Here is a 26,751-nt window from a genome sequence, read left to right on the forward strand (position 1 = left end):
GGAGAGCCTTCAGCCCGCCCTCACTCGTTCGCTGTCTCTCACCGGCCCGCGGCCGCCGCGCCTCGGGACTCGCCTCAGGAGGGGGATTGCCCCTCAGGGCAGGGGTGAGCGCGGTGGACGTTTCTGGAACGCGGCGGGACGGCCGGTTGAGCAGTGCGTGCCCCCTCACCCTATCGCATTTGAAATCAAAGCGACAATGGGCCTGAGGCAGTGGGGTTAGCGAGCGGTCTCTGAGGCGGTAGCCCAAAGGCTCGGGTGCTGCTCTGGGCTGGAAAGGAGGTCTAACCCAGGGCAGGAAACCCGTTCATTGGTGAGCGGTCCTAGCTCGACGGTTCTATGAGGAGATGGGGATTCATCACTCGCTTCCCTCGCACCGCTCGGTTACCTCGCAGGCTTGCCAAGAGGCTGCAGTTTTCCAAAGGAGACCTGCTGCCAAGGGAAACTGACTTTGCTGCGAGGCTGCCTTTGAGAGGTCTTGATCTGTCCCTCACCCGGCGTCTTGCCAGAGGTTTCCACTCCTCAGGGTGTGCGTAAAGTGGCCTTCATGCTGCTCTTCTGTGACCGAGTATGCCAAAGCCATTGGTGAGGGAAAGGTGAGGGTGGCAGTTTTTCAAACATTTTTTCCCCTCCAAATCAGTTCTCAGTGCAAACAAAGTTGACCACAAGCTCCAGACTTGAGCCTGTTTAATAACCCAGTCCCAGCCCAATTCTTGTTTAGACCGGTGACAGAATTGTTGGTCAGGCTACGCAGTGTGCGTTGGAGAGCGTTAGTTAAAGGTTTCTTCTACGCCATCTTTGAATCTACAATTAAGCCTGCAATGAGAGAGAGCTTAATGAAAAGGCCAGCAGAATGCATGCTTTTATATTCCACCCACTTCATAGCCCCTGTTCCCACCCCTGGACCATCATTTGATCCAATCTGAGCTGCAGAAGGACCTTGTACAGGAGCTCAAGTGCTTTATTTAAAATAATAAAGAAATCTGCTGTCTGAATGTTTTGTAAATCTAGGCCTATGGGGCTTCTGGGAAGCTTTTCCCCAAGCATCACCTTATCCTAAGATAATAAAAACAGTGGGTGAAAGCATAGAGTGTCCAAAATAAACGCCTAAGGAGAAAAATTATGCAGGAAGCAGTTTTTATGTACCATGGTGTCTGTCCAGGAGACCTGTTCCACTAAAACCTTTTGATTGTTTCTTACACATCTTACATCACTGTGAAGTAGCAATACTTTTATCACTAAATTTCATGGGTTTCAAGAAGTTCTGGCCTGTGTTGAATAGATACATACTAATGGTTCAATAAATTGTAAGTACTTTTACTTTCTTCTGGGGTGAAATAGTTTCTATTAGGCATTTGTACTGCTTGTTGTTAGAGTCCTTAACATGTACTGCCAAAAGACATCAGAATAGCTGTAGTTAACAAATAAGTAAATATTTTTCATAACTGTAGTAAAATTGTATTTATATAACCTGAGTCTATTGCATGCATGTTTTGTTTGTTCTAGGAAGGAAAGTGTATACCGTGTGTTCATTTTATATTGAAGATTTATCAGCTTGCACAAGATATCTGAAGTTAGACATAGATTAATTAGTAGTGAGGTTTTAGCTGTAAAAATATTCCTTTGAATGTTGCGTACTTTGCACGAATACATTTGTTCAGCTGGGGACTTTCTTTGAAATATTTAATGTACTTCTTTCTAGTTTTACCTAAAGATTTTTTGAAAGAATAGTAGCTTGAAGATTAGAAGGATTTGGTAGGAATGGATATGGATAATTCCTACCTTTGTACATTTAAATTAGGCCATACAGTTATTTCCTTTTCATGTTTCTCATAGGTCTCTGGATCTCCATAAAGAGAAAAGGAAAAACATCTGTCAGTTTGGTAATGTCTCTTGGAGGTGCTGTTACTGTTCCAAAAAGCCACTGGGATGGTAAAATTTCCTGTAGGTTCTGACATCTCAGCATTATGTCCTGATCACTTGGACCGACACCTATGGTGCAGCCACCAGCGATCTTTAGCTTTCACCAAGGTAGTAAACAAATCCTTTCAGGATCTCAGCAGAGTGCTCTCTTGAAAATCTTCCTGTCTTCCTGATACTCAAGTGAAAATAACTGTCTTCTGAATCTGATGTATAATGTGACAACCCTCCAATTTATCAGTATTAAAGATATCTTTATGGAATGTTACCTACGAATAAACAAAATGATGTGTGGTATTATATATTGTTAGCACACAAAAAGCATACCAATTCATGTGTCAGGAATATATATACACTGATATATATTTAACATGCATCTTTTATATTGTTACTTACAGCATGACAGATTTTAGACCTTATATGATTTTAAAATAACAGGACTGTAAAAAGAAAATTTGATATCCAAAATACGTACTTTATTTCTGTTTTGTAAGCTTAAACTGGATGAACTGATTTTAAAAAGAGAGTGGCTAAAGCATTTAACAATGGAAACTTATGTTTAATCCTGAAACGATTGGTTGTCCCAGCCAAAATAGAGTTTAAAGCAGAAATATGGAGAGGTCCTGCACTACCAAAGGTAGCAACTAGTACTTAAATATTCAGGCAAGTGCGATACAGTGCCAAAGTAAAAAGTACAGCAACAAAAGACAAGGTAGTTCACAGTTGAATATAGCTTGTTTTTCCCTTTGCTGTCTATGAATGAAGAGCATATTCCTAGAAAGCTGTAGAACCATGCGGTTCGGCTGTGGGGAGAATAAGGCTCTCGTGCAGGGTGGGATTTCTTTTTCTTCCCATTGGGAGAAAAAAATTCTTCATTGGATGTGTTGAAGTCATTATGTTGAAAGGGTTCATTAGGCAAGTGTTAAGCTCCACTAGCCCTTAGGCTGTGCTGCTGTAGAGCAGTACTGCCAGTGCCCAGTGACCTGTGCAGAAGGATCCTTTCCTCTTTGAAGGACACCTGATTTGTCCCTTTGTTTTGGCTAGTCCTGGAAAACGGTTTATGTCTTTTAAGATTTATCTTTATAGGGCTTTTATACATAAAACAGAAGGTTATTTATATACTATGTTTGTTTGTTTTCATATTTACCAGTATAGATTCACACTCATTTGCATAATGTATCTGTCATGTTTTATTGAGAATCTTTAGCTAACACATGTTAAGCCACGCAGTGTTCTTCAAACCAAGGCAGATAGCACCATTTCAGTTTTATGTAGTGGTAAATGCTGGTACCTGAAATGTAGGACGGTTAGGGCAGAGTCATGCCTAGAACCAGACACAAATACAGGAGTTTTAATTACCCTGGCTTAATTTACCACACAGCTACAGCTTGTCAGTCACAACACTGACATCAACTTGGTTTTGTTGAGGTTTTCATGCTATTTAAGGCATGCAATGTCATTCATCTTAAAAAAATCATCTTTTTATGTAGATTCTTTTGTTTGGCACACTGCCACCTCCCTGCACCCTTCCCTCAGCAGTTCCGGAATTGGTGCAGTAGTAGGACCAAGATAAAACATTTGATGTTTAAGATTTACTTGGGTTCACTCTCCAGTAGTTTGAAGTCTGCTGATGGGAAGAACGAAAAAAGCATAAAGATAGTATTATTATTACTGTTACAATGCATACAGTGACAGTTGACTCATCTGTATAATTTTGAATCAAATGCTGACATGAACATTATTTTCAGGCTGAAAATATCTGATTGTAAAGCTTGCAACAACAGTAGAAAAGTCAGGATTACTCAGGCACATTGTAATAGTAAGGCATTTGGGAAAAGAAATCAGGAAAAAATGTAAATACATAGGATGCAGATTTACTGAATGTTTGTTTGGAGGGAATGGAAGTTGATCATTACAGTAATTCTCTGTTTAGGAAATAAAATCCATGTGTTAGAGTGAAGATGTGGAAATAAGCTGCATGAAGAGACCCTTCTATTATTTTGTGTTTAGGTGGATGTGACATCATTCAGGGAATTACAGCCAGGCTGCAAAACATTAAGTGGGTATTTTACCAACACAGGGACTGTGTGATTTAAGCAATATTTTAAATGATGCTTTTTAACTCTTAAAATTTAGTGATGTGTTATCTTATCCTTGTATATCTCATGGAAAGCCAAGAGAAGAAAGAGGACATGTAAGCTATGTCTAACAGTACATGAAGGATGAGGAGTAATAGCTTTTATCAAGACAACTAATACTTGAAAACAGACAAGAGCTCTCTTTTTGGCTCATCTGTCTTTTTTTTTTCTTCTTTTCTTCTCAAGCTATATCTAACTGCCCATTCAAAGCTTGTCTCAAGAATCATATCATGAGCTGTGACAATTTCTTAAGAACTATGCCAGGTGGGATTGTGGCAGCAAGGCAGGTCAGGTTGACTGTAGACTTCCTGTGGTCTTAACTGTGCCTTTTGAGAGTCGGTAAACCGTTGCAACAGGTCTCTAAACTGATATGTCCTGGTTTTACACACAACAGAAAAACACGTAGTAGGTTTGAACCCAAATGGCAAGTGGGCTCAAATGTCTCTCAGAAAAGAGGATGAAAGAAGGATGTGACTTCTGGGAGGCTATGTTGTGATGAATGAATCCCTTTGACCATTTCTGAATTGCATAGTCTTGGGACTCTACTTTCTCACTGCACAAAAGTGAGGAAGTTAACTCTAGTTCATAGAGGGCTGCAGTTTGTTTTTTTTTTACCTTAACACTTGCAAAACGTGAATATGCATGTGGAGATGCATGATGTATTTCTGGGTCCTCTGCGTGCTGTGGTGATCTGCATTCTTCTCTGGGTAAAAGACAAGAGTTGATACATACCATGTGCATGCGTGGAGTCATTTCTTAATTTAGCAGCTCATATAGAAATTCTGTCCAGTTCTTTCATCCTTCCTCTTCTCACTGTGTCTGTGTGGCAAACACCCTGGGGTTCCTGTGGTTTTTGAAGTGTATTTGCATGATACTTTATAATGAGAGATTACATTGGTTTTAGTTGTTTGAAGGAGGTCACAATAATGGGTTTTTTTTCCTTCTTTCTCTTTTTTGTGGTGGTGGTAATAGTTTTAGTTATTTTTGGATCAGCTGCCATGCAAAAGGAAGAAATGTATCTAAGAAAGATGTATGTAATTGTGACAAATTGTCAGAAGGCTTTAGATGTGGTGTAATACCTTGTTTTCCTGCAAATTCCTCCCTCCAGAAGTGGGGGAGGTCTGTATTTTGATTTCTGTCTCTGTGTGCTTGTCTTCTGAGGTGTAAACACAGATTGCAGAGAGGAGGGAAGTTAATTTTCATTAGCAAGACCAAAAGATTTCAAACATGTCTATAATCCTAACATCAGTGCTTTTACTATTCTTGATTTAGGAAAAACAAACAGGTAATGCCTTATAAGACTTAATTTTTCAAGAAGTTTTTGAAAACTGTTTGCATATTTCCCAGTGCAATATTAATCAACAAAGCCTTTCAGTACATACTTAACTAGAGAAGTGTCTGTGTTTCTGTGGCTTACGTGCTTCATCCTCACTTTGTACAACAGCGATAAACTGGCAGGATACATTACCCACCTCTTCTGACTCTTTTAAGCTGATGCAGTCCCATCTGCAGTAATGTAAAATGTCATAAAGGAGGGAAGAAGCAAAATACAGGTCTGCAACCTTCAATACATGCACAAAGTCTCCACCAGAGCCTGCCAGTGACACAGGACCCCTAGGACCCCTGTGTCACAGATGTACAAGAAATGCTGTTTTTTCTGCATGGGTAGCAATTATGCAGGGTCTCTGCTATAGGTGGAGGAAGGGAACAGATCAAGAATTTGGACAGAGCAACCAGCAAGAAGAAGAAGTGGGATGTTTTGTGGTTGCCTACAGCTGCCAAGGAGTTGAACATAGGAGGAGCTTTAGACAGGGGAGCAAAGGGAGGAAGAATGATTGCAGCACAGATGTTTATAGAAAGATGAGAGAGGATGATTTGAAAGAGCCCTTGTATTTGGAAAAAAGAGAATGGGGACACTTGGGACTAACAGGAGGTTTAGAGCAGGGGAATGACAGGGAGGTCTTCACAGATAAGAGGAGGGAAGGTGGCCCACAAAAAAACTTACAAGAGAAAGAGGTAAGAACTCTTGATACCTCTAGTGAACTCAGCCAGTTGAAATACACAACTCTGAAGTTTCTGTGCCCTTTCTTCTACAAATACTGCTCCCAGTTTATAATCCTGGACCACAGGATTATACAGCCAGTATTTCTGTTAATAACTCAGGCCTCTAAGGATTTGGCTACTTTTCTTTAGTAATTACTGAAGACAGTAGGAGATGAGGAGAGAGTGTTTGTACCACCCAAACTTAATCTCCAAGCTGATTAAGAGTGATAGATTCTCCTCCAGAAGGTAGTTCAAAGCATCTGTATTAATTATTTTATGCATTTGTGAACAGTTAAATCGAGGTTGTTATGCAAAAGTATCCTTGCATTGATTGTGGTTAGGGATGCTGCTATAGTAGAGCAGAGCCCTGAGATGTTATATGCAGGAAAGAGGAAACTTTGGCAAACAAGGACTAATATGAAAAGCCCAGATTTAGTATATTCTCTTTGCATACATTTTTTGGTCCGCATTTGGCTCAATATATGAGCCCTTGAGGAAGGTGAAACAGAAGTTTGAATGTAAATCAGTACTAATAATTTTGGTTTAATGCCAGTTGGAATCTGTCAGAAGCAGCAGCGGTATAGAAAGCAGCATTTGTTCAAGGTTAATTTGTCTCTGAAACATTTCTGTGAACTATGGTAAAAACAAATGGAATTTAAAATATACAAAGAAAAAGAAAATGACAAAAGGAGAAATCATTGTATTGTATTGAAAAATAATTACTTTTAAGTTTGACCACTTGGAATGGATTTCAAAAGCACCAAGTCAAAAGCAATCTTTGTATTTTTTCACTTTAATTTCCATTATAGGTTTTCCTTTTCAGGGAAGACATTTTCATCTGTAGAACAATTACATACTTAATGCACTTAATATTAAGAATAATAATAATTATGCAGAATTTTAGAAAATGTTATTATGGGAAGAAGTCACAAGTGTCAGGTCTGTTTGCTGATGATTTTAGGCAATCTTTCTTTGAACATGGAAACATAATACAATTGAAATTATTTGGGAGAGAAGACAACTTCACAAGGGATGCTGTGTTGCTCGTGGGTGGCCATGCAGAATTCAGTTGTCCTCTTACTTTGCTTCAGACTTCAATCCTTCAATCCCCTCCTTGCAGCTTGAGCCATATGCAACAGAAAAAAAAATCTGCCCCTTCCATAGTGTCAGTGTTGTACACTAAATTGACATGTATACGTATATGTGTATACATTGTCATTGTATTCAACTTTTTTAGGGCAGAAGCATATTCACAGGTGAATTTGAGTCAAATCAGATACTCTTTATTAAGCTTGTTTGTCCCCAGGAGCCTTTAGAATGCAGTATTTCTATTTATTTACATTTTCAAAATGTAACTACTAATTTTGAGACTAGTAGTTTTTTGCTGTCCTAACTTCACACAACTTAATTACAAATTGAGAAAAACTTTAAAACAGTTTGAAAAGTTAGACTAAATAAGCTATTTTGAAATCCTAAATTCAGATTTACTGTGGTGATCAAAGATTTTTTCTTATATGTTTTACACTGGAGTTTTAATACTTAGGATTTTCTCTGGTTTTACAGTTGTTCAGCAGTACAACAGCAAAGTTTTTCCCACTGCGTTTTTTAAACCAACCTTTTTCCATGCAGTAAGAACTCATTTGATATTTCTTGAGAATGCGTATCTGAGAGCATTAAATTCAACATTAATGTAATTTTTATCATTACATTATTTTGAGGTGTAGAACTTTGGAGTAGTCTGGTGAGACTAAGTCTTGTGGGACTAATCTCTTATTATTACTGTGGGTTGATAGATACAAAGAAAACGTAACATCAAGTATATAGATATTTCTTAAATACAGCTTATTATTTAATGTGGTCTGTCTGAATAATAGAGGCTTTTGTGATAGTTTCAGTGCATTTAGCATGCAGGGCTATTCTTCCTATTTCATAGAATAATAGAATGGGTTGGGTTGGAAGGGACCTTAAAGATCATCCAATTCCAACTCCCCTGCCATGAGCAGGGATACTTTCTGCCAGACCAGGTTGCTCAAAGCCCCGTCCAGCTTGGCCTTGAACACTACCACGGATGGGGCAGCCACAGCTTCTCTGGGCAACCTGTGCCAATGTCTCACCACCCTCACAGCAGAGAATTTCTATCTCACTACCTTGCCAGAGTAAAATCTAACAAGTTTAGAATTGTGCTCAGCTGAATTGCCACTGTTCAGAGAAATTTCTGTGAAAACAGACCCATAACACATGAAAAATATGGTACCTTTTATTAATGCTTTTACACAAAGAGTAATTAACATGAGATGTAACAGAGCTACTTGAAATAAAACCCAAACAACACAATTAGATTTCAGTAAGACATTAAAAGGACACACTACTTTTTGGAAAAGTCACAGGTATATATGTCTTTCTTGTACATTGCACAGTTTCTTTAGGACTTTTCATGTGGACAAAGTAAGGGCATGTACTTTTTTTTTTGCAAGGCTGGAGTCTAAAGCCATGGTTGAACTGAAGAAAATGAAGCAGTAGATCAAGACATTATTCTGACTTTTGGAAAAGTAGCGACAGAAAAAAAAAAAGGCATATGAGGCCAAGGGTTAATTAAAAGATTCCTTCTGTATCTACAAGTTGATCTGTACAGAAGTTGAATGGATTCCCATGCAATTGTGTATTCACAACAAATAATTTTTTTACTGCTTACTACTGGAAGGTGTGGGTTTTATTTTTTTGTTTTGCCGAAAGCCTCACACCCAAAAGCGCTCACACCCAAGATATATGTACTTCTGCTTGGACTAAAACCAGCTTGGCTACCATCTGTTAAACCCTCTTGCCTTTACCTGCGCTGTAGCTCCGCTCCTGATGTTGCCTTGAAGCACTGCGCACCGGTTTCTGTGGGACGAGACGAAGCTAAAAGCGTGGGCGCCCTCTGCTGGCTGCTGACGTTGCTCCGGTCCCTCCTCCAAGACTCCGCTCCTCCCGATGGATTCGGGAAGACGCGAGTTGTAGCTTATTTTAAACGATTACACTTTTAACACAAAAAAAAAAAAAAAAAAAAAAGAAGAAAAAAAAAGCCAGGTGGATATTAAACTAGATTTAATCTAGCCCTTAAAATACAACGGCAATGTAAAACTTGCATTTGAAATGAACAGATGCCCTGAAATAATAGTTTTATAGTGAAACAGCATCGGATAAACCAGGAAAGAATATAGTGGACAGAAACAATTTTTTACTTTTTGTGATTTCAAGTACTAAAAGAGCTGGGGAATAGGGAAGTAGGGGTGCAATCTACCCAATCCTAGCTTCTGTGTAAAACTCAACAGAGAACCAATATTTCATTTCTCATTCTTTCCAGCTGCCCCCAGACTCCAGGGCATGATTTTTGCAAGGTGCTTTGATTTTTTTTTTTCATATCTCAACTGGATTAGGCCTTGAGCAACCTGACCTGAAGTTGGTCCTTGAACTGAAGCTTGTACCTGATAACCTCAGTAAGTCCTCCCATCATACATTGTTCTGTGTTTCTGTCCTAAATGTGAAAGTTTAAACTTGTGAAAAAGATTTTGTATAATATAGCCTTTAATCCCTTGGTCATTTTGACAGGCCTTTTATATTCCAAGGTAGAAAGTGACATTCTATCGGTATAGAGAGGAGCCTGGATCCATTTTCTACACTGTCACCCTTTGTATGCCAGCAGGCCTTTTCAAGAGGAGAGGTGTAATACAGGTGCAGAATACTAGGCTGCAGATTAGGGAGCTCCTCAGCATTAAAGAAAATGACTGCATGTCCCCTGTGCCAACCAATAGCTATTAAAAAAAGCTGTGGAAAACCACATACAGCTCATTTCAAGAGGAATCCTGGACACCATCTCTCAGACTGAGGGCTCAAGTGATAGTCTGTGACATGCCTGTGCCATGAGGGAAGGGCTGTATGAAAGTAAGGGAATGCTTTTAACACCCTGTCTTGGTTGTGATCGACGTTTACCCCAGAGCTGTTTGGCACAACCTTTCACTGCATGGGGGAGAGAATGGATGAATGTGACTATCCATCCTTCCCCAAAGTACTGAATAGTAGTACACAGATTAGATGAAAGAGAAGCTTACAGTGCCAGAAGAAAAAGGGGAATACAATATTTAGAAGAGAGAGGCTTTTTTAGAAGCTGGTTCAGAGTAGAAGCCATAATCTAAGTATTCTTGATTTTTTTCCCCCAGTATACCTTATTTCCTTCTATCAACAATGAAAGCAGCGTAGCAAGTTTGGTCTTTGAAGGCTAAACTTAGCCTTTGTGAATACTTCCTTTCCTTCCCTTCCCTCACTCCAGTACCCAGTGTGATTTTCTCAGTTTTCTAGGCCACGGATGGATATGGAGGGTTTTTTTTTTTATCTGATGAGTCTGAATTCTATGTGAAAAAATGGTGAGTTCAACTTGCCACAACAGATTCCCATCATCCTGCCATGAACATGCCAGATGTAAGGTTTGTTTGGGCCTGTGTTGTGATTTCAGTTAAGGGTAACTGTCAAAAAAAAAGACTATGTTTTTTTCTACTAATCTTCAGGAAAACTGCCTCTACAAGCATTATACCAGAATTATTATGAAACCTATTTTAAGATGGGCTTTTTCCCCATATACAAAAGACAATTCTGAAGGAACAGTCTGATATTTTTAAGAAACAGGGTGACCAAATCAGTCACACGTTAGCAGTGATGAACTCAGCTACAGTGTAAGTAGATATGAGGAGGAAGGTTAAAAAACATCCTGGTAGTTTCATCTCTGATGATAGTCCTGGTGAGGACAGTGTATCCCAAATTAGTACTCCCAGGTCACAATACCCTTGATTTACTAGGCAGTTTTAAGGAAATAGAAAAAATCATAATCAGAAGCTACAGAAATAACCTGGAGAAGCCTCATGTGATTCTTTTTACAAGTTGTGCCTCTATTTTACCCGGAGAAACAGGCATTGAAAATGTCATGGGCAAAACTGTCTTTGAAGTTGGTGTATGTTTTACAGGTTGTTTTGTTCAGTGATACTTGCTGAAAAAGCTGAACCTACTAAGTATTCCAAGGGGTTAATGCCAGTATGGCATCAGGAGCGCAGTAATGCATGTGCTCCTGACTGTGCCTGTCTTCTAGAAGAGTGAAGGAAGGTATGTAGATAATAGTGCCATTCTTTCCAGATGCTGTTGTAATACTTGCCACAATAGTTCTTAGATTTGCTTTGCAGCATGATGTATATTTACTTAAAATAATTTTAGTTATTATATATTATCTGTAACTTTTTTATCCTTTTGATACTTAAATGGGCATGATAGTAGTACCCAGAGAAAGGACAATATTCCTTCAGGTTTGTGAACCATCTGCAGCTTCAGCTGTCACCCAGACATTGCCAAGACAACAGAATGCAGATACAGTTATATTTTGTATGGTACATATATAGATTTTTAGAAGGCACTGCTTTTATGTGGTAACTTTAGAAAAGCCCCATATAAATAGCATTTATTAGATAGCTGTGCACAATTCACTTGCATTCAACCCACCGAGGCACTGTTGGTGAACGCAATTTACCGCTTTAAACTCTATGCAAGCAAATGAATGGAGTAAAAAGCCTGCTTTGGAAGCATCCTCACATTAGGAACTTCCCTTTCCCTTATACTTGGCTTTGAGACATGACAGACGTTATTGGGATTTGAGGGGTGAGGTTTCAAGACTTGTTTTTTAATGCCACAAAAAAACCCCAAAACATTATTAATTGAGCTCAGATGTAGTTGTGAGCAGTGCAGAGGTCAGCTCACTTTGAGCCAAATGTAAGTTCCTGTACTCATTCCCTTCCACAGTTATCTTAACTCTATAGCTATAGGGGCAAATCTTTCAGTTCATACACTGTTTTGCTACTTTTAATTTAAGTAAGCGGGAATTTTGTCTCAAAATGGCTATACCATGACACAGAACAGGGGTGTTTATGTGCCTCTGTATATCTATACTGATATACCTGATCTGGCTTTGAGACAGTAGATACATCTGTCAGGACAATACAATGCTGGGTTAGCTAAGGTTGTGTGAATAGCCAAGGGGCTGCATTAAATAGTACTGCACAGCACAGATGCACTTGAAAATTCAAAGCCATTGCTTGAAAGAAATTGCTTTCTGAAACCAAAAAAAAGGGCAATTAGATTTATTTGGCTTTTTATTTTATAGCACATTTTCGGTGTACTAGAGAACAGATTATGCTGTTGATATGAATGCTTGGATTTTCAAGAATTGATGTAAAAATATGAGTATGATTACCCTACTCTCAGTTCTATCTTTTAGCTTATTTGATCCTATCACAAAATGCAAGAGGAAAAGTCTTCCATATGTTGCCTAATAAATCCTGGGGGAAGCACGCACTGTTCATTAAAATACAGTGTATATTTTATGAAATCTATTTTTTCCTAACTTCATTTTATATTAGGTGTATCTGCTTTACAAGCATACATTCTTTTAAAATAATTTGTTCTGCACGTTATGTTTGCTGTAATAATAACATGGGAGAATGTTTGCTGAAATGTACTGAATTCCAGCCTGTAGCTTGTGCCTTTACAGTCATCAAGTAGGTATTCCAATTTATGAATAATAGGCTTTATGCAAGCAGCCGGGTGAGCCGACACCACTGGCTTGCCTCAGTAACTTCAAAGGGAAACATTTTTTTTCCAGAAGAGACAGAAAGATCACATTTGGAGGTTGAAAGGGTGCACTGCACCCTTTAGCCAAGATAAGGAGATCAGCCAGCGTCTGAGAGCTCTTTTCGTCAAATTATTTAAATAGAAATGCAAAGAAAATGTTCTCTAAGTTTCAAGTAGCATGGATAAAGTTACTTATAAGCATATACTTAAAGTGGCCTTATTATTGTTTCCAGATGTAAATTTTGAAACGCAGAAAGGGCAGTTAGCATTTAGGCCCATTAAAAGCAGTATAATTCAGAACTCATTCAGCCTAATATACTCTCCCTTGGACGAGAAAGGGAAGACAGGAATGAGAACCTAATGCAGCTGAAGGCACTAAACATGGATGGAGCCTTAATGTGGAGCTTGGGTAGGATGTGTTACTTGAGAAGCAGCATCTGGTCACATACATGCACTAGCACAAATAATTGGCAGTTTTGTTCTATGTCCAAAAAGAAATTGGAAAAAAGAAAATTATCTCAATCTCACTTTTCTTTTTTTTTTTAATTATTCTTTCCTTGCCGCATCAGAACTAACATACAGATAGCCATTTTCAAAGGAGGCAAATGCACATACAGCTTCCCATTTCCCACTGAAATTCAGAGCCTACTCCTCACCTTGCAGGCAGCTCTGAGGACAATTACTGTGAAAGAATTAAAGGTGCCCACTAAAAATGATATATTTTTTCTCCTATTGTTTGCTTCTACTGTGTGCTGAGCTTTGCCAGCTTACGGTGCTGACTCTAGGGATGGGTGTCTTCTCTAGATGACAGTTCTCACGTAATCCAGCAGGCCACTAGGCTCATGGTCTATAGTTATGGACTCCTTTAAGGCTCATGAAGGTGCTCAGGCACAGGGTTAGGAACCCTGAAGCATAAAAGCAAGAAAGGAACCCAGTGCAGGCCCAAATACAAAGTGGTGCGCAAGCAGGCAGGCCTTAGTAAGCAGCCTGTGGTCTGTCCTTTATGTGTGAGCAGCAGGCAGGCAGGAGCTGGAGCACATGGTGCTTACAGCTCTTCCAAAGCTGGCATAGCTCTTGCCAATATGTTTTATCTGCTTTTCTCTTGCTAGAGAGCCAACATATTTAATGAGATTTGTTGTCAGTCTTGCACAATAATATTTCTAATGGAGCTCAGGCTGCAGACCGTTTTTTACTGGTGATGCCGGTGAGTAGGAACTTGAGAAAACCTATTTTGACTTTTACATTTCAGGCCTAGTTTGGAGGGCTGACATTTGCAAAAGGAAGCACAAGCATATTTTAATTTATAAATGGAATAAAACTAATACAACATCTATGAGGTCACAGGGAAATAAAAATGCTGAAAGACCACAGTTTTACAAAGGCATATTTTAAAACATAACTGCATAGTAAGATAGGTTTTATTCTGCGCATTTGCTCAGGACACTGACTGTTTATATCTTTCTCACTACAGAATCCATAGGACCCAATTCTTCTGTGACCCACGACTGCTGTAGTTTTCAAGGGGGTGCCACATGTGAAACTGAGTAACTCAAATTATGGAACCCTTGTAAAAAGATCTGTATTGAAGCATTCCAGCTTTTAAAGTTTGTCCCTTGTTTCTGCGCGTAAATTTCCATGAAGGCAGATTTAGTCTGTAAATGGATGCAGCCAAATGTGTAGGCAATGCATATACATTACTTAACCAAAATAAAATTTTCATAAGTAGAATTTATTTTGGCTTTTCTTAATCCTGACTGTGTTACCATTTCAGAAATATTTAACCAAAAAGCACAAACTGCACTTCACATGAGACCCTCAGGAAGTGCAATAATACACCACAGGAGAAGAGAATAAATCCCATCGATTAATAATTCATAGCATTCCAGGAGCTATAGTAATATCTGCTACTAAATTAATAGAACAAGCAACTTTGCAAAAAGATTATACCAGCACTGGCTCTCCTGTAATTGTTCTTTCTTGGATGACCATCAGTGTGGGATTTTCATAGAGCAAGCCAGAGGTCGTGACATATCTGACTCCATCCTTTTGCTGCTTGTTTTATGCAACTATCTACAGAAATCTTTCATTTCTTAAAAATATGATTCTGATGTTAACATGTATCCCACTGAAATTGGTGGAAAGGTTCACAGTGACTTGACTAAGATCTCACTGGTCCCTCAATCACCCAAATACCTGTCTGAAAAAAAGCTGTGTTTGAGGGTGCAATTACGGCACTTGCTGGTGAAAAAGTCATAAAATACATGGCTGTCAGGCTTCACCTTATGAAAATCTGGTCTACAATGTGGAGGGATAAGGATACTTGAAGGCACTTAATACTCTTCTGATTTAAAGATGACCATGCATAACTCATTTGTGGCTTTATTTCAATCGACACCCTGCACTTTTGTGCATGAAGTCATCCAAGAGTCACAACTAAAAGGGGCATATTCTAAGATGCCACAATTCCTTTGACACCTCTTTAAAATTAAATGGTAAATATAAGTTGCAACTGAGAGAATCTGGTAAACCTGATGCAAAAATATCTAGACTGCTGCACTTCAGATGGCAATAGGCATTTCTGGAATTAAATCTTTCTCAACTAAGCTATTTTTCATTACCACTACTTAGCTCACTAAGCTGAAGATTGCTGAAATTGCATTGAAATGAGGTACCTAATTCCTGAAGAAGCAGCCAAAAAAGCTATTTACTACCATTGCCTGCATCTGGTGTTGCCTAAAATGCCTTCAGTGTGACCCTGAGTGCCTTTGACCTTGCCTCAGGCCTGTGCAGAAGTGCCCTCAGGGTGAGTAAGAAAGTCCTCTTCTCCTACGTGGGTTCTGCTGCTGGGCTGCAGGAATTTGGAATGCCTCTCCCATCCAGAGCCAGCCTTGTATTTGCACTCAGCAGCCAAGCCCTGACTTCTAGAGCAATACCAGTGCTACTGTCCCATTCACATCACAGTATTCTGTCAGGAAGAGAGAAGTAGAACCTCCAGGAGTCCTGAATCACTGACTGTCATTTCCCCAGATCACTGTGCTTCTGGGAATGCAAAAGACTGCTGTCAGAAGGAAACTGTAAAGTTTGACTTTGCAACTTACCAAGTCAGGGAGACCAGGGCTTCTGGATCACAAAAGCATATACCTATGCCTATCACCTAGCTACAGATACAGCCTTAGAATAACTGCTTTCTCTGATGGAGGCAGAAAATTATCAAATTATATGAGAGTTGTATTTCCTTTGTTTGGGAAAGTGCAGGTGTCTTAAAAGCAGAAATGTTTAGTAAGGGCAATAAGAATACTTCTGTCCTTTATCCTTTAAAATATTCAGTTAATTCAAATACTGTTTGGATTTAAGAGAACAGGTAGGCTGGTTGTATATAGACAAGGTTTCCTTCTAGAGAATTATGTTGTATTGATTGTAAATTAACTTCATTGTTTCATACAGTTTAAAATGGTTTTCCTTCCTGGGAGACTTAAGATTTTGATGATTCTGTCTGTCCCTTGTCAGGGCAATATGTTGAAATTTGAGAATGGTTATGAACTTAAGTATTGCTTTGACATGTATTGTTCTTTTTGATTGTTTCTAAATATATAATTCAATTTTTAAGGTGTATTATTTGGGCTATTACTGCCTTATATTTTGAGAGTAAAGCTTTGAAAGGAAAACTGACCAAACAGAAAATTAGTCAGAAAATTGTCTAAGTAACTCTTCTCAGTACTTTTGAAATCCTTCCCTTTTTATAAGAAATTCAATGCGGCTGGCTCACCCCCACCCCGACAGTTGCAGTTTAAATCATTTTGTATCATGGCAAAAGGAGATATCTTAAAATTTTCCATTCAACAACGTTCTGAATCCTGGAGGAGTAAGGACTCATTATTATTTCTTTTGATGTGATGATGGATAGGCAGTCTGCTTTTTCACATTTAGAGTATTATCTGATGGTTAGAAACATAAACATAGTACAATATCTTAAAAAACACAAGTGCCTTAGTTATTTAACAGAAAGAATGAAGAAAAAAAATCTTTTTTTTTTTTTTTCCCCAGCATTAACACCATGCAGTCACATTGTAATGATTACATAGGTTTTATACTGGTGACATCACACAAGTATTTTATCATATGTATCAATATTAGTTTCCAAAGAGGTTGATTTTTGGGTTTCCTTTTAGACATCAGAGTTCTGTTAGTGTCAGTCTTCTAACAGAGAATGTAAAGGAATTCACTAGGTGAAAAAAAAAGGCTTATAATGAGATGAAGCATGTTCAGTTTTAGGTTTGCAGAGAGTGCTTCGAGCATTTTATATTTTACAAACATTGTTAAAATCCCATCTGGTGTTTGTGAAGTATTTTACTATCTCCTGCTGGGCCAGGCAGACATTGGTTTCCATGTCTGTATGTTTCCAAAACAGGAAAAAAATTGAATGGACCTGGACCAAGTGTAGCAAAATGATAGAATACCATATTTCCATTCTTCTGCATTCGGGAATGGAGGCAAATGTCCCTGATTCCAGAAAAGATTCATCAGTTCCCATGATGTAGCTTCTTGTGAAAAATGCAGGAGTAAACTTCTCTAAGCAGTTCAACATTCAGCATCTTGCGCATGATAGATTTTTATGAGCAATGAATATATAATTTCTGTTTCAATTATATACTTCATGTTCAAGGGAATTAATTTAGAAAATATAAAAGCCAGATGAAAATGTGTTCCATCTGAATATGCACATTTTTCCTTTATGCACTTTAGCTATTAATTGGCTGTGAAAAAAATAAAATACCAAACCAGAAATGCAAGGTCCTTCTATTTTTGTTTTCCTGGAGCCATCATCGTGCATTCCGATGACCCATTTTCTCTGAAGTCAATGGGAACAGACCCATTTCTGGTCTTACACTGCATCTACAACTGGTATAGCTTTTAATTATTTTAATTTGGTTACTGAAGCAGTAAGAGAGGATGAAAGAGAATCAATTCAGAAGGGAGAAGGGGTCAGTGGGTCTGCATTAGCTACTTGTAGAAGGGAGATAATTATCTAAAATGACATGCCAGTGATAGCAGAGCTACTGCATGTAACCGCATTTTAATGGTTTAGGCAATATAAGTATTTCCAAACACAGTTGTTGCACTGAAGATCCTAGAAAACATTTCCTACGTTCACTGATAATTCATAGAAAATGTAGATACATTGCCAAAACAAATAAAAAAAGTCTTAGAAGAACAGAAGTATAAAAATAGACTGATTGCTTTTTAAGATGCAGTGGTCGTACCATTGGAATACCAGACGGAATTTTCCATAGACATTTTTGGTCTTTTACCTGATAAATGGCATTATATCAGAAAACCTCTTCTGTGCATGCTTTCAATTGTTTATTTGTTATTTTCTGAAAGGACAGACTTTTGATGGGAGTGTAATTCTTGCATTTGTTCATCCTTCATTCCTCCACATGTGATTTGCACACGTAGAGCCCATCTTCCTGCCAGGGATGGCGGGGAGCAGGTAGAGATGCAGACACACATTTCATATAAACTTCATGTGTGAGCAACCCAAAGGGTTGACTGTGTGTACAGTCAGTAAGTAGGATTTTCCCCACTTCCATGCGGTCTTGGCTCTTGTGAAACACATTGTCCCTGTCATTCCAAGCCCTCAGTTTTCTCTCTTTGCTGTTATCATACCCATTCTTAGGGTTAAAGAACGAAAATTAGAATGTGAGGTTGAGAGATCATCTGATACACATACATATATATGAAAAAAATGGACATTAGAGTGCTCTCTGCTTCTCACTTTTTCTGCCCAGTGCAAAGCCCCACTTCCTTTGCTATTTTAAAAGGTATTTTCAAATGTTAATCTATGTAAACATTGTTGCAGCATTCTTAAGCGTCGTGATAATCAGCATTCTGGATAAATGGCATTTATTTCTATTTGAGGCACTTTGCTGAGTCTGTAGACACAGAATTTGATAACAGCTTTGTGCTTAGCAGCAAATATGAACTGTTAATTCTCTGGGAAACAGGGCAGAGGGGCAGAGAAGCTCATCTGAGCTAATTGCTGTCTTCTCCAGAAGGCAGATGTGCAATACAAGTATTTGTTCCATGAAGATCTAAGTATCCGATAAACCAAAACTTAGGGGAAGGTAAGAAGCTGAGGGGGAGCAGGAATCGCTGGAGTCTCTAACAGCTAGGAGACAATTGCTTCTTCCAGCCCCTTTACCCTTTTTAGGGAATATGGGTGGTCAGTAGTGAGCTGGTGACCAGCTGTGGAGGCGGAAGGTGGGGGGAGGAGGAGTGATGGGAGAAAGGAGGCCAACTGCAGCTCTCCAGCAGGTGGGAATGATTATGGAAAGAATGACGACCTATACTGTACAAGTTATTGATGGTAGTTCCCAGAGGAGTTGAGTTAATAAAGCTGCAGCCAAAATAAACCACATCCCTTGCATCTTGTCTTTCTTCCTGCCTGTCCGGAACAACGCAATGAAAGTCTATTGCCTCCCCTTCCCCCCATGCCTTCCAAAGCACACTGAAGATTTCTTCTACTCTGTTCTATGCAGCTGTGTCATGGAAGGATTTAACTTTTGTTTTCTGTTAAATGTACAAAAATATGAACATTGAGTAGATCCTGATTCTACTTTTCTAAAAGGAAGTTTAAAATTTGAAATGAGAAAAGAAGTGGAAAGCAAACAATTAGAAATATAACCTGCTTGATGGAACAATATATTGGTTTTGCCTTTAACATCTGTTTACAGATCTATGCTAAGCTGCATTTCTCTAGGCGGGGCAGAAATTACTGTGTTTGCACTGTACTGTCCATGAGGGGAGCTAACACCCAGCAATCAGGTGACTGTCTTTTGAAGTGATTGTTCTTTTTAATAGTCTGGACTTGTAGGAAAGGAGTTGTTCTGAACAAGAATAATTGTAGAATAGAACTCATTGAAGAGTTGAATTCCTAGAGTCCAAGTTCTAGCCTTCCCAGTGGTTCCTGTTGATCTAGAGCTATTTTTTTTCTTTCTGGCAAAATATATATATTGCCCATTTTATGCACAAAGTCGCTTTGTAGGTATTTCCCACAACAAACAGCACATGGAAACCCTAGTCTGCATCATTTTTCCATTTGCTTTTACAGCTCCAGTCTTAATTTCATTAATTTAATCAGTGATGCTAAATGGCATTCTTCAGTACAACTTGGGTTCCAAGCCCTGTCAGAATGGAAGAACATTTGAACTAGTAGGGACTGGATGACTGGCTTCAACACCATGTCTATTATTTAACAGCTTTGGCTTGCTGTTCCCCTGAAAATCAGTATGTCCACTCTCAAGTGTACCATAACAGCTGCATGTGCCAGAATACTGCTTTATGTAGACATCAAACCCTGATGCTGTTGCCCTGCATATGATTCTTTGCACAATTATTTGTACAGTCTAGGAAATGGCCTGTTACTGAAGTATCAAAATTCTTCCAGAGTATTTAGAAATAGAAATATCTGCCTCTCTTGTTTTTTTGCCTTTTTCTTTGTCCAGGACATAGGAAAAATATCTTCATTAGTTTATAGCATGCCTGAATGGACATTTGTGTACCTGTGTATATGATTAGGTGTGTTTGTATTTATACTGAGAACTCACAGCGAACGGTATATTGACTATATATTTCTTTCTGAACGTGGAGATATTTCTGCTTATTCTCCTATGAGTCCTACAATCAAGGTTAGTGTTTCCCAGACAGGTAGCAGTCATGGAGGGGTCATCATCCAGAAATGGGGCTATGGTCCTGAAATTAGGCGTGCCATTATAAAATCTTGGGAGCTTGTCTGGGTCAAGCTATTGTTAAATGACATTGTTAAATGACATACCTATAGGTATGTTTATTAGTTCATTAGTAAAGAATATTTTAAGAAAGAAGACTTGAAAATTTAGAATAATAGGCATGAGCTGCACAGCTGTTTGCTAGCAAGTCAGGCATTTTGTGTGCAGTGGTTTGCTGCTATTTGGCTATCTGCTGTTACTGTAAAATCATTACATCTTCCTGTAACAGTACTTCCCAGTCTTCTAAAAGATGAGCTCACTTTCAAAATGAAATCAATCGAACCCATTGCTTTTCCATGAGCTTTTAAAGTCAAACACCTTGGCATATGTGTATTCTGGTTTATCCTTATTGCATGCTGTTTTTTACTGCTTATTCTCAGAAACACTGGGGTAAGAATTCCTACTAACATACTTTTTCCTTTTCGCATGCATCAGTAGTGAAAAAGTGAAGCAGCATTTACATTGCTACCCCTTGTAATTGGTGGGTTTAGAGCATGCAGGCAGACATTTCTGAACCAATTGCTCCAGTTTTGCAGGCACCTTTCGCAAAAGCGAGAGTTAGAGCTTTAATTTCAATAATGGCAGCTAAGTCTCTGTTAGGAGAGTAGCCCACCAAAGTTATTCCATATCCTAAGGAATGTTCTTCATACTGAGAAATGTTATTCTATAATAACCAACTTAACAGCAGGCAAGTGGAAAACTCTTTTCACACAGAAGGACTAGACCTTTTATAAAGATAAAACATTTTGCAGACTGCAGAAATTTTGCAGTCTTGGCGATGATCTTGGATAAAGTTGAAATGAGGGTATTTGCTTCTGTTTACTAAATTCCAACATTAATCTAAACCTAATCATACTTAGGTCTAATCATCTTGATCTCTGTTTCCCAGCGGGGTGGAAAATTTCCTTAAAATCCCTTTTGTTACCCTGGGGTTTACTTGGTTTGCAAATATTCAAGTCTATCCCTATAATTTTTTCAGGTGTTCTCTGATGTGAAAGCCTTTAGGGAGCAAATCACTCAAATGTGGGCATTTTATGTTCTGTGAAGTATGATTGCATAAAGCTTTAGATATCAAATATTTTCAACTCATTGAAGTACAGTTTTTCCTAACAGCTACTGATGCTCAGCATGTAGGAGGTTTGGCTAGTGAATCCAATGAGTGGGGATAAGTGAGTAGGCCGTATGTGGTTCCTTTTCACCCTGCCCCAACCTCCTAGTTTTCTTAGGAAAGAATTAAAAAACACAATGCATACTAATGAAGGGTCTGTTGCTGTCTGCACACAGCAAGATCTGCCCCAGCATTAATAACCACAGTAAAGACCAACATTCATTTCATCAATTGTTTTTAAGCAACTGGGTCAATGGTATTTTTGACAACGTGAATGGTGAGTGTTTAAATTGCTTTCACAAAAGCGGTTAACACATTGTACCACTAATTATATGATTACAGGGAAGCTATTTATCAATTTACTTTTACAGGAACTGTTTATTTTGGATTAAACCTTTGAGTTTTGCTGTAGTTTGAAACAGAGCCTCTCACAGAAGGAAGCTGTTAGTAGTGGCTAGTTTATAGAGTTTGGGGCCCAACAAAAATACCTCAGAATCATCCAAGGCCAGACAAGAAGTTTTATGAAAGTCTTCTAATTCTACGCATGAAGCATGAATTAAGTCAGTAAAAAAAAAAGGCGTATTTTTTCTTTCTAAATATTAATTTTTCTAAAAACTTGGGTTTCAGCTCATGCAAGCATAGGTAACTGGTGACACATAAAAGAGGGCAGGCAACCATTGCTGTATCTACCTTTCTTCACTTTCCTTCTTGTGTACTCTTTGCTTTTTTTAGCAGCTATAAGAAATAAAGATAGTCAATTTTGCTCATGCTCTCTGGCATGTACTGGATCTGAGTGGAAAGATTTTGCCAGGGACAGAGCAACAAACCAAGCTATCTTTTTGAAGAACTATGTATAAGGGCTATAAAGTCTCTAGATCTACTGGTAGGTCTGCTAGTAACAGCATGAGGAATTTTGCATGATAGGTGAAATATGAACGTTGTTCATAAGTGAGCATGCACAGTGCTCAAGTGGAGTAAGAATGTGGAGCAATGAGGGTATTAGAGGGAACAGTGTGTACTAAACCCATAGCCAGAATGGTATTGACCATCACAAGCTGGACTTATTGTAAGTTAATTCAGGATTATATGGAATAGACTGTTCTCAAACCTGGGAATTTGTGTCCTGTGTTCCATTTGGAAGAGTCTGCACATGCAGAATAACTGCAGGGCAGCATGCCCTCTAAGCTTTGCCTACAGAAGCAAGTTGCATAGGTTTAATTTAAAATTTTAAATAGAATTCAGTTAAACAGCTTGTGAGGCCATGCTTCCCTTAGTTTAAATATTAGATAGGTTCCTGACTAACTGACCTGAAATAGCATGGTTTGCAGTGTTTTTTATATGAGAAGCCTCAGAGAGTACTGTAGACACTACCAAGTTGAGCCTAAAAAAGAAGAGTATGGAATTTATTCACAGACTGTTATTTAAAGTGTCTTTGAACACACTTGTACTTTCAGAAGAGTTGAACAATTTGTCCAGAGCCTAAGGACTAGTTCTACTAAAAGCTGTTTAAAAATTAAGCACCATGTCCCTAGACTGGATGCCGCATCCTGTGCTAAGTGCTGGTATTAGCTGGGCTAAGCACGGGGAGAGAAGATGAACCGAACACATCTGTAAGAGGTCTGTACAGGTCTTCTACAGAGAGCCAGAAGGACATGTTCGGAATCTTGATTCTTTGCTGAAAGAGTGAATCTGATTTACAGCTCCAAAGTGTGTGTCCTAACTTTGGATGCCTGGTTTAGACTCCTTTTCATGGGAGACCCTCAAAGTTCAGCATATGTTTTTGATTACACATTTACTAATAGTGCAACAGCCATCTGCTTCTCTTAACAGACTGACACCTTGAGGACTAACAATCTGAAGTTTTGGAAGATCTGGGATCACTGCTGTTGGCTTGAGGGGCCAATCTGGATGCAGGCAAGTAGACTGAAGTACACATTGCAGTCTTGTCTCCTAATGATCACATCAGGGACTTGGCTGTAGCGCACCGAGGCTTTAAGTTCAGGCTGTTGTGCTTCAATTTCATTCTCCCACGGTGACATGGTGGTGGTGCAGACCTGCATGTTGTTCCACATTGAGGTATGATATGGCAGGGGCACTTGTTTTAATTCAGGAGAACAAGGGCAGGAAATGCTTATTTTGTTCTTCCCTAAAGATACCTTTAAATTATGCCCTGCCCATACTATTGAAGATGTGACACCATCCACAAAAGCAGTTCAAATTAATTAATCCAGGAAGGCTAAGAAGAAACCTGTTTCTGTACTTAATGTTTAGGACACATACCACACACACTGATGATTCTTGATTTTTGTCCCTATTCCAGACTGAGGAGGAAACACCAGAAACCAAAATACCCTGTCTTTTTGACAGGTGATTTGTATTGCTACCATTTAGAAGCATACTCTCTGCTGTAAATTGCTGTATTGCAATTTATCTTTTCTGCATGATAGCCTCCATATTAGCCAAGAGGTAGAATTTGTGTCTTCTCAAAATATGTCTTTAAGCTGTTGAATTTGCATTTCTCACTTCCTGGGTAAATGTTGTAAGATCTGGTTCTCACCTCTGGGTATTAAAGAAAGCAAACTTGATGGCTTACAACTGCTGCCTCCAGTTCCATATATATGTGTTAAATGTCTCTCTGAATGTTGCATTCAGCTACTCAGAGCTTTTAAGCTAGTGAAGCGCATTTTTTCTGGATCCCAGCCATATCTAGGCTGGCAATGGCAGATAAAGTTCTGAATAAGAAGAATATACATACTGGGTGAAATTAAGCATCTTCAAGATTAAGAAACAGCTGATGAGTCTTATTTGGATCCCAATTTTGGTTCCAACTTCAGTCCTGCTTTAAATGCTTATATCCTTCCTAGATACAGCACAAAGGCTTTAAGGAATACTAGTGCTTGTGTTCAAGTGTACTTTTGCATGGAACCCCTGAGGAAAAGATGGTATTCTTTAGTCTTCTTCAGACTCCATACTATGGCATGTGTTGTCTCCCTTTCACTTTTGAGTAAACAGAACTTACAAGTTCATGATGGTCTATACAGATCTCAAATGTAACTTTTTCCTTCTTTCCCTAATCTTAGGGCTCAGATATTCCAAAAAAGGGTTTGAGGGATTTTGGGTTCTTTGGTCTGATTTTGTTAAGGTCTCATTATTGCTTTTGTGAAGTAAGGTATAAGTTGGTAGTTTGTAACATATGTGTTTCTGTGCATGTTAGTTATATTTCGCAAAGCTGATTAATCTAATCTCAAGCACCACAAAATCCCCACTTCTTAACACATACTAATCTGAGATTTGTAGTGGGAATGAAATGGAAAGAAAGGGCAGTTGTTACAAAAATACACAGGGACTTTCTTCTGAAGAATGTTGACCTAGAAGCTGTGTACACATATTTCTTTTGTTAGAAGAAATCTTCTAAAAGGTGAATACAATAGTTCTGTATTTTCTCAGGGGAAACTTCAAGTAACAATTGCATTGCTACTGTTGAAAAATTATATCTATTAAAATGGAAAAAGTGTTACATTCTATAACTTGCAGATACTATTCTTGCTTTTAAAGCTGCTTATAAATCTCTCCTTTCTTTCAAAACAGAACCTACAGTTAGTCTGTTAAAAACATTAAACAGCTGTTATTGACCTTTTTGGTTGCTGTCAGATGCTAAGCACTAGAAAACATGAAAGTAGCTGATTTGGACCTTAAGAGCTTACAGCTCAGATTCATTTTATGAAACTATTGTCCACAGAAAATAAAGTAGATGTTGCCTGTTGGTAAATATTCCATGAATGATTTCAGCTTGTAAAATACAAGTGGTAAGGGAACAGATATATGAGGCACAGTGTCGTGGTTTAAACCCAGTCAGGCAACTTGTTCACTGTAGCTGGCAGGAACCCAGGACACACAGAAAGGACTGCAGATAGATAGGGGGCTTGGTTTTAGTCATTCTTTCTAAAAGGAGTATGTCTGATATTTGCACTGTTTGCCATCCATTCACTCCTAACGCAAAATTGAACTTCACTTAGACGTGGAGGTCAGTCTGTCAAGAGGATTCGTCAGATGGATCTCCATAGAAGCAAGTACCAGAGAAGTCAGCTCTGACGCAGCTTTTCAGCAGTTCACAGAGATGATCTAGGCAGATAGAAATCCTATGACTAGCAATCTTTTTGCTGGAAGGAATACCCAACTTGCAACACTGGTGGCAGAGAAGCTGCTGTTGATAGTTGCACTGCTCCTCACAGTCTTGCTAGCGGTGTTGACGGCACCTGGGGGAATTGAATCCCCAGGCCCACAGCAGCACCGCGCATACTATCTTTTTTTCTTCATTTTGAGGAAGGAAAAGAAAGAGTTAATTTTAGGCTAACATGCAAAACTTCTTTTTGTGCAGTGCATGAAGCATGAACTCAGTGGGAGGTCCATGAAACAGAGCCTGACTCTGCTCCATTAGCATTCTGGTCATATTTTAGGACAACATAAGCAGACTTAAAGCTTTTAGAAATGTTGTTTTGCTCTCATCTAAATCTGTCCCACAGCTGAGTTCTGTGTAGAGAGGGGGTATTGCCCCATACCAAGGCTGGGGTATTGCAAGTTCCCATCTGTGTTTTCCATTTAATTATGCTTTCTTCCCCTCGCACCCTGACAGTTTTTAGAAATAAATGAGAAAAATTAAAGGCAATTAATTCAGTTCAAGATTTACTCCTCCCAAGCCATTCTCTAGCCTATGTTCATCTTTACAATTTGCTTTTTCAAAAAATAGATGCTCTCACTAGTAGCTTGAAAAATGGTTTAGAGTCTGCTCATGAACAAAATTATTGGAAGCTTCACTGACCTCCCCTGGCTTCATCTGCAGTGAGGGAAGAAGAGCTATGCCTGTTATTTGCATTACCACAAGTTGAAAAAGGCCATGGTGTCTTTGCAGCAGCCCGGCCATCTGCCGGGGTGAGTTCTGTATCTGAGCCAGGGTCCGTAAGGAGGCAAGAGCATGCTTTAAAGAAGCCCATGTCCTCAATAGAAATCAGCCCTACTGCAGGTCCTTTTTAAATAATGAATTATTTTTCATTTCTGTAGCGGCAAAAGTTTTGTATTTTTCACTTTCAAATTTCTGGATACATTGTATTGACTG

At 38.8% G+C, this 26,751-nt stretch overlaps 1 long non-coding RNA gene across 2 annotated transcripts; it reads left to right on the top strand.

The window, feature by feature from the left end:
* The first annotated feature begins 362 nt into the window (after positions 1–362).
* LOC133269986 (uncharacterized) lies at positions 363–17,389 on the top strand. 2 transcript variants are annotated; one of them, XR_009743633.1, is made up of 3 exons: positions 363–593; positions 9,442–9,574; positions 17,152–17,389. It is a non-coding gene; the product is annotated as an uncharacterized LOC133269986 (long non-coding RNA). The 2 variants fall into 2 exon arrangements; XR_009743634.1 differs by lacking the exon at positions 17,152–17,389 and adding an exon at positions 9,687–9,894.
* The last annotated feature ends 9,362 nt before the right edge of the window (positions 17,390–26,751 follow it).

The sequence above is a fragment of the Pezoporus flaviventris genome, unplaced genomic scaffold, assembly GCF_033815535.1.
Source record: "Pezoporus flaviventris isolate CSIRO_AGI_PZ_B2104156 unplaced genomic scaffold, CSIRO_AGI_Pfla_v1 ptg000016l, whole genome shotgun sequence".
NCBI lineage: Eukaryota > Metazoa > Chordata > Aves > Psittaciformes > Psittacidae > Pezoporus > Pezoporus flaviventris.